This window comes from Telmatherina bonti (assembly GCF_933228915.1).
Source record: "Telmatherina bonti genome assembly, chromosome: 11".
Taxonomy (NCBI): Eukaryota; Metazoa; Chordata; class Actinopteri; order Atheriniformes; family Telmatherinidae; genus Telmatherina; species Telmatherina bonti.
In genome coordinates, this window is record NC_136629.1 from 22407751 (window position 1) to 22424298 (window position 16548).

Below are 16548 nucleotides of genomic sequence, written 5' to 3' on the forward strand. Positions count from 1 at the left end.
TGGCTTGAGGGTAAAAGCTATCCTTTAATATGCTGATAAGAGTTCAGATGATTGTGTATTGCCTGCCTGATGGCAGGAGCTTGAACAGTGTAAAGCTGGGATAGCAGTGTTGGACTTTCTTTCTATAACATTGTCTATAGTGGCCATTGATGGAGGGCAGAGCATTGTAATCACAAGACAGAGTAATGGTGCATTGATAAAAGAAAGTTGCAGTATGCCAGCATGCACCCTTACACTACTTTGCACTCAGTATCTAATCACTCTAAAAACTTGAATAAACTAATTTTATCACCTGGGATATGTCAATGAATTAATAATACAATTGAAGGAGTCTGCAATACATTATATTGTACTCTATATCACACACACACACACACACACACACACACACACACACACACACACACACACACACACACACACACACACACATATATCTATATCTATATCTATATCTATATCTATCTATATATATATATATGAACATCTAGTTCATCTAGAATGAAAAATATATCATACTAGATTCTCGTATTATATGTTTCTTCCAAATTATATAGTGTTATGTCATTTTTATCATGTAATGTTATAAATCTATCATATCTATAAGTGATATTCTAAAATGGGCCCACAGGCTGTGGAAGGGGTTATGGGGGTTCACGTGCGTTCTTAGTTGGGCCGTTGCCAAAGGCAGGTCCATCGGCGAACTGATCCTCTGCTGTGGAAGTTAGCTCAAGGAACATTCATTGTTACATCTTTGGTAGCAAAGGTGACCTTGTGGTGCACAAGATCAAGTTTTTCTTGTTAAATATCACTGGACTCACCTTGGTGCCTGGCTTCACTTTGAGACCAGTGTCCTTGAGGAGGGTTGGACTCTATTCCACTCTGGAGTTGCCTCTGAGAGGTGCTAAGCAGGGTTTTGTCATACTGATACCCTCCAGGTTGGTGCCTGTGCATTGGGGTTACCTACCAAGCTACCTACCAAGAAGGTAGCCTTCCTCCACCTTCAGGTTGGGAAATGGTATATGTGTGTGCTAATGCATCAAACAGCAGTCCAGTTTACCCACCCCTTTTGGAGTCCTCAGACAAAGTGCTGGATCCTATCAGAGACTCAATCATTCTGCTGGGAGACCTCAATGTTCATGTGGGTAATAGCAGTAGGACCCAGAGGAGTGTGATTTGGAAGACCATGCCCCTTTGATCTGACCACAAGATCATTTTGTTATTGAACTTTTGTAGTTGTAAGAGATTTTCCATAATGGCACAATGTGCATATATAGCAATGTCCAAATGTACACTTGGCATCAGGATGTTCTAAGCTGCAGTTCAATGATTGACTTATAGTTGCATAAAGAACCTGAGGTCAATTGTTCACCACCTGGTGGACACGTGCCTACAGTAGAGGGTTGGTAAAATTAATTTTAAACTTGCAGAGTAAAAACAACAATGTTATAGAACTATTTTTTTTAACCATTTTAAAATATTTATTTTGATTGTGAAATTTTGGATTCAGTTTTATTTCCTTTTACCTTTTTTTGAACAAGAAGTTTTGAGGGCACTACATAGTGCATATGTTTTCTTCCCCAAAACAACATTTAGCAATTGATGTGTTGTTCACTGTAAAGGTATTTGGACCCAAAATAAGCTTTATGCAGAATGTCTTGAAATTGCTTTGCATAATTGTCTCCCTGGAGGCAACCACACTGATTAAAAATTTATACACATCATCTCTGATTTTCTGTTTCTTGTCAATGCTCTTTCTCCCTCCCTCCATCTAAAAAACACACACCACAATGCAGATCAGATCATGGCTACAGTTTTTTTTTTTTTTTATTTATGCCAGATGGTTATCCTCCAATCTGCAGTGAGTTCTTTTGGTTCTTCACTATTGCTCATCTCTTAAAACTCTATGAAGTACTCAATGGGATGTAAACCACTTTTCTCCATGAAGTCTAAAAAGGGGTGAAAGGTTTTAAGAGGTAAAATACCTGCCCCAATGTAAAATACCCCCCCTGATTGTCACTATACAAAGTGTTTGTCTACTGACTCACTGGCTGCTTAAAAGTTGCCTCAATGAAAATCTACATGTAGGCTGGGTTTCCAACTTGGTCACCTGAATGTGTGTGTGCTGGTTTTATTGATGAATGCAAACATTTTTTCAGTCAGCTTAGATTTTCGCATATTGTTTGAGTGTGAAAATAGTGTCTAGAAAAATGTCAGTCATGAACTGAGGTTTGTTCAAACAAGCATTTCAGGAGGTGATTGATGATTAAAAGGCAGTACACTGACCGATTCTTGCTCCTTTTCCATCTCCTATGGTGTCATCATCTGGTTGTTCTGTGCTCAAGCATCCTGTCATAGTAAGGGTGTGCCAGCTTTGAAAGCCTGTTTCAAAAGCACTTTCTGGGCATGTGTTTGTCATTGGCATAAGTGTAAGCACTGCACAGCTGAGAGCACAGCAATCCGTTTTCATGCCCAGTTGAAAAACATGATGTCTTCCATGAGCATCTGATCTACCTGGTTATATGATTGGGTTGCATGGAGCATAATTATGCCAGAATCAGGGTTAAATAGTAAAAGAAAAGAAAAAGAAGGAAAAATTTAAATGAGTGTATGAAACCACATTTATCCTTCCTCATTGTCTAAAGCATTTTAGACAAGTGTTCTTATCATATTCATCTCAGGGAATCATTCTCTCGGCTTTGTTAAGGACATTTCAAAGCTGTTCTTTGAAAGTTGGCTGTCTTTTGTTCTGTTCTCTGACAAGATGATCCCAAACTGCTTCAGTTATGTTGAGGTAGAGGATCTAGGAAGAGTTTGTCTCTCTATGAGACCGGTACCACTGATTTTCAGTTCACTTCGCCTGTAATTGCTCATGACTTTTCTCCCTGTTTGCCATGAGACAATTTTTTATAACACTTTTTTATTTATTATCATTGCTGTAGTTTTACATCAGGTCTTTGCCAGAATTTTTCCCTGTTTATCAAGACTTCAGTTTCAGGTATGTCTCATCTACTTTAGATTTTTTTTTTTTTTAAAGATTTGCATCCTCTTTTTTTCCTTATTTTCCACAAATGTTTTAAGGATCCTGGGCTGAGATATGACAAGCTTTTAGCTTGTATCTTTTTAGAAAATCATCAATTTGGTATAAAATTACTTACCTACCTGTGAAACACTTATCTGTGTGACAGGTGTGTTAATATTATGACTTTATTGTAGTGTGTATTCACTAGGTGGAGCTGCAGTACTCCTGCAACCCAACACACCCACCTCACTATGCACAGTACAAGAATATGCATTGTGTTATGAAAGAAGAAGCATTGAAAGTTGCAAGAGCCCTTTTATTTCTGTTAAACAACTCATGGCAATTAAATGTTTAAGAAGAAAATGGGCATCTGTTGAATGAATCGCATCTATCAAATTCTGTTGTCACAAAGCAACTAAACATAACTGTAGGCTTGATGTAGAAACCAGATGCAGAGCTTGGTACAATACCTGAGAAACACAAGCCAGTATTTAAGTAATTACACAGGCTTGTATGGTTCTTATCTGATTATGCTGTATGTTATTAATTTCAACATTTTATTCTACTTTTTTTCAAAGCAGTGATGATTGTTCACTGGTTGGGGTCACCTTGAAGCTATTAAAATCTCCATATGTAAACTTGGCACACGGCTTGGCTCGTCGCGCATTTTGACATGTCATACCAGGAAAGCACAGGTGTGACATTAATGGCGGCTCTGTACCATTTAGCTGAACAAATGAGCCATGACTGTGATACAGGCCCAGTTTTAACAGCAGGTATTTTTCTCACTGTACAAATAAGACAGAGATGTCTCTCTTTAAATGATGCTGGTTTAATAAAACTGCAAGACCTGGGGCTGAAAGGCAAGAACTCCACAATGGAGATTTTGCTAGTTTTTTTTTTTTTTTTTTTTTTTCTTCAAATCAGCAAGCATAAATTGCAGGACAAGAATTTTTTTCCCCCTTTTACTAAATGAATTCTACAGCAATTACAAACACTGTTTGCTCATTTTTTTTTAAACATAACCTTTTTGTAGCAACAGTCAAACAGATTCATTAGCTTCATTTGACCACTTTATGGATGTTGATGACAGTGAAAAAAGTCATTTTATTTCACATGCAAAAACAAACTACTTTTTCCTTAGTTTATGTGGTACTGCAAACACACACACACACACACACACACACACACACAAACACAAAAAAGTTTAAGTGATGTGACAATAGTTTAGTTCACTGTCTTTTAGAGCCATTACGACTCCCAGAATCATAAATCAAAGCTGAATGTATTCACACAGTTATGAAAAAGCTACAAACCTTTGAAAAACTTTCTTTTCCTTTACTCCATAACTTTCAGCTCAGTTTATCTTCTCATGAGTAATGTCAAAGACACAAGCATGAGTCTCTTGTGGTCACAGACGCCAGTTGCAAGGATAGAATGGTGAACAGCGAAACTGCAGCCTCTCTTAGAAGCAGAAGCCATTACAAGGCATTTCCCGCCACTAGGGATTCACACATCGCTTATCATTTCCCCAAAGGACATAATTGTTTTTATTTCTTTCATCTCCAGTTCCTTTTGTTTCATCAGTAACGATATATCATAACTTTCTCTTTCTCGATAATTACTGCGCAGAGAAGAGAGGCATTAATCTTGGTTTCAGAAGGTATTGATTTAAACCATGACATATTAGAAATTCCAAAAGAGCAGGAGTTTTTGTGAAGAGAAAGGTGAAAAAGAGATTGTATATTTGTATGGGGACACATGTGTTCATGTAATTACTCAGACTTGTGCAGGACTCCACCTGAGACGTAATGTTTTAGATTTTTGACTGATAAAAAAATGATACTGAACATTGCAAATACCGCATCTCTTAAAAGATTTTGCTCATTGCAAGTAGGAGGCTACACCTGCATGTTTATTTAACGTTTCCAGGAGACTGCACTGGTCCCAGTATTGTTATCTCTGCAGCATCAGCGGCTGCCTCTGTGGTCAGAGCCTCTGGCAGTTCCTGCAGACATGAATACCCTGTTGCATAAAATCACATATTCAGCCTTATCTGATACACAAAGCTCATTATGCTTACTTCTAGTCATACAGCATGAAATTGCAAAACTGATGAAAATCTCATGTGAATCACTGTGGAATAGCCCAGCACAGACTATGTATTTTCACGTTTCTTTTAGGACTATGAAAAATATTGTTTCTTCATATATCTTCAAATATTTCTTTTATTAATTTGGATGCTCAATTTCAAGAACTGAAACATTGTAGTCATCATTGCAATTCAATATCATCATGCATTTCAAGTATAGCATTTTGAGCAGCCACATTATCAGGTTGGTCAGTCCAGTAGCTGTCTTTTGTTTTTGTTTTTTATTAATGACTTGTTCTTGCTGACATTGTGACAGACATTAAGAGATAATTGACAGCACATTAAATTCCATTATATTTTGCAACCCTCCATAATATTTCCAGTTAAATTTAGCTTTGCATAACCTGACATTTACATGGTCTAAACTGAAAGATGTAATTAAATGTACACACTTCTGATAATATCACTGTTGGGAGGTCTTTGCAGTGAACTGCTTCTTATCACACAGGATTTGTTCACATGCCATTTCCTCCTACTGCCATTTGAAATCAAAGGCATTCATTCACAAGAGTATTTGTTTCAGATGTTACTACTCAACAAATTGCTTAATTCAGGTGAAGGTTAAATAGAGCAGGCAGAAGGAGACATAGACACTGATCCAAGCAGAGTGCTGTTCTTTAATTTACTTCCTCATTAAACAGCATGAAATTGCTCAGCTGCTTTGAAAACATACACATCCTGTGTGTAACTACTGCCATGGTTAACATAAATATTTATCACTAAAGCTAAGACTGAAATCTTTTAGATAGCTTGTTTTTTTTCTTTTCTTTTTTTTTTTTTTCCAAATTTACAAAATATGTAGCTAAACAGCTAGCAAAATTCACTCCCCAATCTAAACATTTTATTATATTTTCCAGGCACCTTTCACCAAAGCGACTCACATCTGAGAGTGAAAACAACACAAGCAAGAAACTGAACAATTTATTTATAGATTTAGGAAATGAGGCATTTTCAACAAATCTAATGTTAACCTTAGTATTTCCAAAGCCAAAACACAGTCTGGATTTCTTAACACCTTTAATATGGTGTAAACTGGTGTGCATGTACATGGAAGAGGTTGTGTTGAGTAATAACTAAGCAGAAAGCTGTCAGTTCTCTCTATATAGCCCATCAAGTGAATACTAATTAACCTCATTACTGAGAAAAATGTACCCTATTACATACACTTTCATGTTTTTGCAAGACACGGAGGCATCTGCCATTATAGATAGAGACTATCTGTTTTGACATGTGATAAGATGTCTCTCTTTTCTATGAAAATGTCTCCAGTGTGCTTACTGTGGCCATGAGAGAACAGCTGCAGGTTTAGTCTCATGTAGTGCAGACTGGGATATTTCCTATAAAGTCAGGAGGGCTTATCTATCTGCCCTGTGATCACCATGGCAGAAGTGATAAAATGGTACGTTGTGGCAAAGGATACGAGAGGTTACTTTGCTTAATTGTGGTTTTTCCCTGTTGGCACCTAGAGGCAGACGTACATATGTACGTATGTATTTTATACATATATATATATATATATATATATATATATATATATATATATATATATATATATATATGTATATATAAAACCTTCACGCTGTAGCGCGGATAGACACATGGTTTGGCTGAGAGGGCGAAGGCTTGGTGAATAAGTTTCCTGGCTGGATGAGAGCCACAGTTGCCAGAAACAGCTAAAAAGATCCCTCTCTGTTCGTAACTGTTGCCAATGTTCTTCTGAATCTTCAGCCAATATTTAACAAATAACGTAGTAATACATTTCTGTGGCGTCAAGGTCAATATGAAATGATCTCTTGAATGCAAGCTGCAAACAGAAGGGTCCATGTAAGCAAAGTCTCTAGCAAACAGAGCATATCTGCACCATGTGCTGCATCATTCTCACACTTTTGCACATGTAATGAATTATTATATTGGATCCCAAATGTCCTTTCCTGCATGAAATACAAAGGAATTATAACTATTTTGGTGTTTGAACTTTTTTTGCAGAATATTTTATGTTTTAGCATTTGGATGTTGGAGCACACTGAAGACAGCCGTCTTGCTTTCAACTACACACCTTCAATGAATCCACTGTAGAGCCCGAATACATATGAAATATGTTTTACACACTGGGGTTTAATGAAATGCTTTGATTATGTGGGTGGTGCAGAGGTCTTACAAATTCATGTATCAAATGTGATACATGTGATAGAATATATTAACAGCCTAAATATCCATGCACAAATAATAAGTCAGGCAACTCAATCAGTAAACAAAAGTCCATGGCAGATCAAAATAGGTATAAAACATTTAGGCCAAACTGTGAAAAAGTTAGAAAGTTATGAAGTTCTCATATAAATGAACAAAGAGAGAATGCAAAGGGCTGATGGGATGTTTGTAAATATTTTAACATAAAACTAGAAAGATATGTATCAAGAATAAAATCTTGCAATGATGTGTCAGCATAAAATTCTTGCACAGAGAAATATCTGCAAGACCACAGCAACGTTTCTCGCTGTTTTATTTCTCTTTTTGCTCCGTCATTGGACGAGCTGGTGACCTTTCACAAACCTGATATCTAGATACAGATGAATAAACTCCTTGTGTGACAAGAAGAGAAATGCTGCGCTGTAAATTTTTGTTAGTTTTATTTGGCTCGGGCTCAAGCAGCCTTTATAACAGCCCAGTAACGGGAGAGCGGGGAGAAGAAATATTCTGCATGATCTGTTAATGCTGTGACATTATAGAAAATTAATGCTGGTGTTTCTTTCTTGAGTCATGGATATATAACAGTGGGGGAAACATTTATTTTAAAACGTGTGGGCTGGAGATATTCCTACATCACTAGGCCATGACCTGTGGGAGCATAAAAATCAGCCCACTGTCTGAAAGAAAAGAGGTTTCACAACCACTTCTATAAATGGCTTTGGGAGGCTGCTCGGAGCTTTCCAAATCTGCTGACTAAGATGCTCCTAAGATAGCATGGCGCCTTGTCAAATAAGTTTTAATAGACCATCGTTCTTTTCCTTGGTCTTTCATTGGGCTGTATAGTTCTCTGAACACATCTAGTGTGAGATGAGATTGTTTCTGAGCTGCTGCACTTGAACTATTATTTTGTAAAATGGGAAAAAAGGCCATAGATATGTCATAGCATGCTGTTTTTTGTTTTTTTTTTTAATGAAGAAGCCAAAATATAGCCAATTAGGTGTTTGTGTGTTTTCACATCACAGCACGATTGAGTTATCTTGTGCATACTGAACAAAGCCGTAATGATTTTATCCCACACATCTAGATTGAAAAAGAAGCGGTCAAACAGTGAGAGTCCGTGGAATGAGAGAAAACTTATAGTCAGCTGTCATCATGATAAATGAGTCATGGGGAGAGGGATATTTCCTTCACTACAACTCGATGTCGCAGTGGGCCCAGTGATGCAGATGATCAGGTTGAAAAGAACTCTTCCTACGCTTCATTAGCAAGCATATAGTTCTGAGATTGAGTGTGGCTTCATCATGTTGTAGGATCAGTGTTGAGATGTCAAGATGTGGCATAAATTTACAGTAACTCTGGCGTGACTTGTCTGATGTACTGGATTTATTTCAGAAATGTGAGTTTAAAGTCTGACATTTGCTGCTTCAAATGGAAGGACAGCTGAGACCAACATTAAGTGTATTTTTTATCAAAATGAATTCAAAACAGGCTAATCCACTGGGAAGCACTCTTTATGCATGCTATTTCTATCCCAACCAAGGAGGTTGTCTTATTGTTTCTCTGTCTGTCTGTTTGTTTGTTTATTAACAACTTTACTCAAAAACTACTGGACAGATTTTTATGTCTTTGGGGTTTTTTTTCTGATAATGGGTCTCGGTCTAATTTAGATTCCATTCAGTTTTGGCAGTGATGCGGATAACCATCTGGATCCAGGAATTATTTTAAGGATTTTTGCTCATCAACAAATGGCCAGGGTACAGGGCCAAAAAATTCAGGCGAAGTTCCCAACAAGTGTCAAAACATATCAAAGTTAGATGTGAACCCTGGAAAAGTTTTGAAGTTCTGGATGATCAAGAACAAGAAAAAATAGGGGATCTTTGGAATTTTTTTTTTTTTTGGAAGAGTGAAAGAGAGATTATGGTGGTAAAAGAAAATACTCTGGGATTATTTTAAGTTTGCCTCTCTCCTCCTGTGCCATGAAGTTAATTTATATTCATTTGTAAGCCCATGTCTGTGGCTGTCCTTGAGAACTGTGAGCTGCTGGGACAGAGAGCTTTTAAAGGTATAATAATGCAGGAAAACTGCAAACTATAACAGCCTGGGGCTTCTCTCATGAGCACCGCCTCCAGGTTTTGACTGGACTATTGCCCAGAGCAGCTCTTCAAGAGAAATATGCTACAAGATCCTCTTGAAAGGCTGCAATTTAGAGGACAAATGAAAAGTATGTCTCACTTTGGAGAGTTACTAAAATGAACATGTTGCATAAAAGCATTAAAGAGTCATGCTTTTTGGACTTCTCTCTATGTCTCAGTTTGGCAGAATACAGATTGCACATGATAAAGTCTGCAGAGTTACAATGCCTGGCATCCACATGAGTGAGACTTGTACTCAGAAGGCATGGCTCAAGATCGGCTTCTTGTCCCTTTCCTTCACATACTGATGTCAGTATCAAGATTGTATTATAGGTCTCACTACAACAAAGAATAAACAGTTGCATGGCTTTTCTACATTTTTGATGAATCAGCAAACGGAGCTTTGACAGCAACACATGGGATACACTCACAAATACTGTGTGAGAATTTATCATTTTTATGGCATGCTATAAATAAAAATATTATTGTAAATGAACTAGAGTTTATGATGGCAGCAAAAGACTCATCTAATTTCATTTTGTGGCATCAAAGGTTGGCAGCCATATTAGATTCCGTCCAACGAAAAGGTGACAAGCAGTGCTGCAGTAATGTTCACCTGGAGAAAGATTGAGCATAATGAGCATAGCATGGGTTCTTCAGTGAGGTTAAAGAACAAATCACCGCTATAAATAAGCCACAATATAGATAAGATTAAGCTGAAATTTAATTTCAGTCTCACTGGCTTCTTAATTCACTAACAACTTGTTGCATATTTTAACCATAATGAAATTCTCTGTATAATAATGAAAACTGATTTATTTACTGAGAAAAAGATGCATGCATGGCAAGAAACCTGTGGAGTGGTAGATAGCATGCTGTTGAACACAATTCACATTGATCAACTCTTGAAAAGCTGACAAAGCTTGCAGATACACTCTTATAGGAAAAGGGAATAAAAGCTTCATAATGAAGTAGCAGCCTTCCTCCAAATAATTCAGACATTTGCTGGGAGACTGTTGTAGCTGGGCTGTGAATCTAATTAGATTCCTGATGGCAAAGCCCTCTCAGTTGAGAGACTCAGGAGTTGATTTTCATTTAAAGCAAAGCCACTAAGACGTGCACATACAAAATGGCACAAGCATAAAAGAACCGTGGGACATGCATATTGATAGACTCACACTTGCATTAGCCCTTATTTTATGAGCTTATAGCAAGAACTTATTGAGAACTTTTCATTCCTAGAGGCTGGCAAACACAACAAACTAACATTTTAGGCAGTGATTTAATTGCAGGTACCGAGTGTGTTTCCGATTGCTGGGATAGGCTCCAGCTTGTCCAAGACCCTTGATTGGAAGAAGCAGTTAAGAATGAATGGATGGAGGCATGTTTCAGCACACTGATCTGAACTTTCTGATCATAAGAAGCAGAGACAGATTGGATTTTTACCTGCTTTCTTTTTTTTTCTTACCTAAAATTACTGTTGCAAAACAAACTAGATGTAAGACTTCAGCACTGGCCTTTGACACTCTGTGCAGGTGTTGCCATCAGTCTTTCGGGAGCTGGTGTGATAAATGAGGCTTCTGTAGGATTGCTCTCATATCTTTATAAACGGTGTTGTGCAAATTGAACTTGGCAACAGAGACGTAAATCAAAATGTCCTTAGGTATATTTACAATTCTGATGTTGAGTAAAAAAAAAAAAAAACATGTGCTGTTTGGATACGGTATTCCTGAAAAGGGGAAAAGAGGAAGTCTGTCTTCATTTAATGGGTGCCTGAATGCTGATAAAAAAAGAGAGTAAATACAAAAACATGATGTAAAAAGAGGTGAAAAATATCCAACCAGACTTTCTCAGTGTCAAATCTATCTTTAATCGCACTTACATAAAGACACACACATATGAGTAATAAAGGTTAAAATGTATCAGCTTTTTGGATCCTTCTCAAAAATGACAAAGTGACAAAATGATTGATGTCCCCATATGTTCTCAGTCATTTGGAGTAAAATACTGTTCTGTGGGTGGAGAGGAAATCCCTCCTCCCCCTGCCTCCCTGTTTCACGCCTCACTATAAATTAATGGATGGGTGTCCTCTCTTGTCTCCTCATCTCTATTCCCTGCAGGAGCCCTCATCGTTGCACTCTGAAGGATTGTGTCTTCGCTTCTTTCCACACACTCTCTGTAATTCCTGTAATAGGCCAGTTAGTGTGTGTGCCAATCTGCAGAGTTCACTTACCATTTCACACATGGTCAACACCTTTGCAAAGTGGTAGATGCGCTGGAGTTTTACTTTCCCTGCGCAAGCATTTATGCATTTATCTGCTTTCAGGGTGGGCTATGTATGTTTGAAAAGATAACAATATATTTTTTCTTTTAATGAAACCACACATGAATTCCTGTCTTATGTATAAAATTCATTTAAGCCAAAAAGCACCTTGTAAATGTAGTCATTTTTTCTTGATTAATAGATTTCATCTTGCTGGTAATGATTTAATCAGAAACGACTGTTAGCGATCATGTTTGTTCGATAGAGAATGCATGCAATCATTTCCAAAAAAGTTTCTAATATTATACCTTAAACCACAGGTGTGTTTAGAGTCTCTGTAGTCAGTCAGAAATGAATGTGGATGCAGATGCTATTTGTTTCTTTTGCTGTGATGCATGCAGTGGTGGACTGCGTTCACTGCTTTTGTGAGGTGCCCCTGAGCCCATGAAGCCATTTCCACTGCAGAATTGTATCTATTTTTAATGCAGTGCCACGTGAGAAACAGAAAATCGCAGCCACTCAGTCTTGGTTTTCAGTCGCACCCATTTCAGTCAGACAATTTTACAGATTCTCTGAATATTTTAATCCCTAAATGGCCAAGCTGAACATTTTGGAAAAACAATTAGTTGCTATCTTTTAATGTTTCTAAATTAACCCTGTTTAATTTTTTTTCTGAATATGACCTTTAGTTTCCATTTTGAAGTTTGCATATTTCACAATACATTATCAATTTAAGGTATAAAATCAACAATTTCATTTAATTAGCTAGTCTCTTTGATATCTTAAAAAAAGATGGGGACAACACTGAATATAAGTTATTCGTGTATTTTCCATGCAAGAAATAGATGTAGATTTAAATAAATGTGTTTTATTCCAGCATTTATGAAAACATATTCTCTGTTGAGCTACATTAGTTGTGTCATTTTGGCAGTGGAAGATATGGAAGCAGTGTGAAAGTTTTCACCAGTGATAGCACAAAGGTCCACTTTGCAATTCTGACTGACACATAATGTGAAGTGGTCAATTCCAATCTAAAGGCAATTTTATCCTTATATTCTATGTGATTTCATTATTTAGCCATGATGTTGACCTTGCACGTACTAACTTATGAATTTATGATGGACTGTGTCTTTCTGGGACACTTCCTCGTTACATGTTACACCTGTTGAAAATGATCTATAGTTATGAAATTATCCAGTGGGCCCTGCGATGGACTAACAACCTGTCCAGGGTGTACCCTGCCTCTCGCCCAAAGGCTGCTAGGAAAGGCTCCAGCTCCCTTGCGACCCTTGATCAGATTAAGAGGTTTAGATGATGAATGAATGAATGATCCAAAGGGCATAATGCATCTTTCAATTTGTTTTTTTTACATTTTTTTCATATGTTGTCTTAAAAAAAAAAGTCATTATCCATTTCAGCCTATATTATTTCCTCATATTTTTTTCAATGAATTATAGATTTAAAACAATTTGCTGATCAGTCCATCTCTTTTGGAAGACATTGGCTTTACTTGATAACAAACTTTAGATGTAACTGATTTCACTTGGGCTTGGCCCTTTTTTAACATTCATATGAACATTTAACATTTATCAGCACTACACAAGCAAACACTTTACCAATGGGCAGCACGGTGGCGTAGTGGTTAGCACTGTGGCCTCACTGCAAGAGGTTTGAACAGTGTCCTTTCTGTGTTGAGTTTGCATGTTCTCCTCATGTATGCATGGGTTCTCCTTGGGTACTCCGGATTCCTCCCACCAACAAGACATGCATGTCAGATTAACTGATAACTTACAACATGTAAGTTAGGATGAGAGCCAAATGACTAGAGAATATAAATCCCAGTGAGCCTCTTTTAGATAACAGACTTGAACTAGTGACATTTTTCACATGATGCTTACATGTCATTTTAACTTAAAAGGGTGGAAAATTTTACGCAGTACACATGCATAAAAAAGATTGCAGTTCATGAATATAAGCACAGTTTATTTATGATTTCTCATTAACTCATCATCTGTTGTTCTTACTGACATGACTGGAAATATTTTCTATGTATTAGATCACTAAGTTTTAAATGCATTTGTGGATACAGTTCATGATTCTTAGATAAATTCCCTACAGTGGTATTAATATATTCATTGACTAATGATTACTTATATGGTAAATACTGTGTTAGTGCTATCATTCTTTACCTCCTAAGGAGCACACTGGGAACTGAACCATTAATGTATGATGGGGTATGAATATGCTGCAGCTGTTTTTATATTTTTATTTTTACATATCCAGCCTTTGATATGTCTATATATATAGACATATATATATATGTCTATATATATATATATATATATATATATATATATATATATATATATATATATATATATATATATATATATATATATATATATATATATAGCAAACATAAGGCTTTATCAACTAATTACACGTGTCTCTGTGTTTGATGTCAACGTTGTCTGAAAACACAGAGACTCAGGATTAAATTGTGCCTCAGCTGTGCTGGTTCCACCCACAGTCAGGTGGACTGGAAACTCTAAATGGCCTGGAGGTATGAATAAGCATCTGCACTGTAAGACTGAAAGCCAGTAATGACTTTCCCGCCTTCTTGCTATGCACGCTGAGATAGTTTGAATCCCCCCCCTGACCCTGAAAAGAAATTAGTGGGTGGAGAAAAGAAATAACTGGAAACAAAAGAACATAGTGTTTTCTTTTCCCTGACTTCCTCGGATTCTCTTGTTGCTTATAATCGTTGCCATGACTGATGTTGTTCATGCTGCTTTGCTTGTGTTTTGTTAAATCGTCAATGATGCACAAACTACTACAACAAAGGGTAAAAGCTTTAATAAAATGTATGCAGAAAAATCTCCAGTGCCACAGACTTGGCTTCATATTGAGGTCTTCTTCTATTAAATCTCTGTCCTGGGCTTTCCTGCATTTTATGGTACAGATTAGATTTGACAAGGACAGACTGTGTAGCTGAGATAATTGTGCTGAGCGTGCCCTTGTTCTGCAGTCTGCCTTGATATTTGTAAGCCAATTAACTAGATTAGAAAGCATAATCAATACAGCCACCCTTTGCAACCCTTGCTACTGTCTTTGTATAGGAAAAGCAAAAGCATGTCTGTCACAACTGTGTGGCTTTAACATGTTGATTCATGCTTCTCATTTGTCTCGTCCTCTAAGTGCTTCTGCTTGTGCTGTCCTTTGTCATCAGCTTAATGCGAATCAACATTACCAGCTGTATTTTCAACAGCATTTTTACAGATATTTTAATACATGATCTACTCTTAGTCATCATTGATTTTCTAAGAATCTCCATGACTAAACAGAAAAGGAATAGCTCCTTTATTTCTAAACTGTAGTCTGGGCCTCAAAGAGCTTTTCCCTCACAACTTGGTGACAATTATTTCATATAAATCTGAAGAAAAATCTAACAATTAAAGCAACACATCTCCCTCTCCTTTAGATGCATTTGCTTGCAAAAAAATGAAAAAGAAAACAAGAAAAAAATGTAATGTAAAACTCTCATTGCCCCATTTTAAAAAGGCACTATCTTTCCCCAATCTCTGCCGCAATGGGTCATTTTTTATGTGGATCGAGTGAAAGGATGACAGCATCACGGTGAGATCATGTCCATCTGTCTTTAACCATTTACTTAATGCTTCTGTGTCACATGTACAAGGACACACGTAAAGAACAGATAACTGTGTGTCCTAATTGATTGATTGTTTCAATTTCCATGGATTCAAGGAAAGACATCCAGATTTCTTTTTTAGCAGTTTTAGTTAACTGCAAAATTTGAGTCAGTTAAGAGACCTCTACTTTTCTGTAAAATTTAATAAATAACCTTCTATTCATAAAAAAAAACTCATCTGCTACAGATGTCAGAAAAGATTATTTAACAAATTTCCAAGCTCAATATTTTCAAGTCCCCATGTGGGATTTTTTCCCCTCCCATTTTTAGTGTTTTCTTTTCAGATAATTTAATATAACAGGCAACATAAGAAATATAAGAGCTTATCATCTATTATTTTGCTCTTGACTTGGCACTGCATTGAAGCTGTTGGTAGCGCTGAGCTTTAGTATCTGCCATTTGCGCCCAAGGTGCAAGGCGAGTTTAATGCAAGGAGTATCCATAGTGCGCATAGCACTGCCCTGGAGACTGAATGTAAATCCTGTCGTCTGAAGAGTACTTTAGCTAGAGACCCTGGGATACTTCTCTTTCTGCTGCCAACTGCGCTATAGCCGATTTCTAGAGAGAGTGAGACCTCGCCATATGCGCTGCTGTGGGATTCAGTGTGCCACTACAACATGCAAACAGAGACTACAGCTCCGCTCTCTCCAAAACAAGCAAGCCTGAGGACGTACGACTTTATATGAGAGGAGAAACGGGGTTTTTCTTAAGACGCACAAATCTGGAACTTGTAGAATCGTGTTGTTTTGTTTATTTATTTATTCATTTATTTATTTATTTTTGTTCTAGTGAGAAACATTTTGGTGCAGGGGACCCGGAGGATACTGCTGCTTGCTTTTGCACAAAGAAGCGCGTCCGGTTGGATTTAAGCTGCAGTCCACTTCTCACCAACTGCATTGCCACAACTGTAAGGAAGAGTGTATGTATCATGAAACTATGCGCCGGCAGCTTTCCTCCTGAACTCCATGGTAGTATAAAGACTTGTATCCACAAGTGGATCTTTTTCTGTCTTTCCCCCGCAGATCATATTACTTCTTTAAACAATTGCAGTGAGACAATGTGGTGCGCTACTGGAGTAAATGT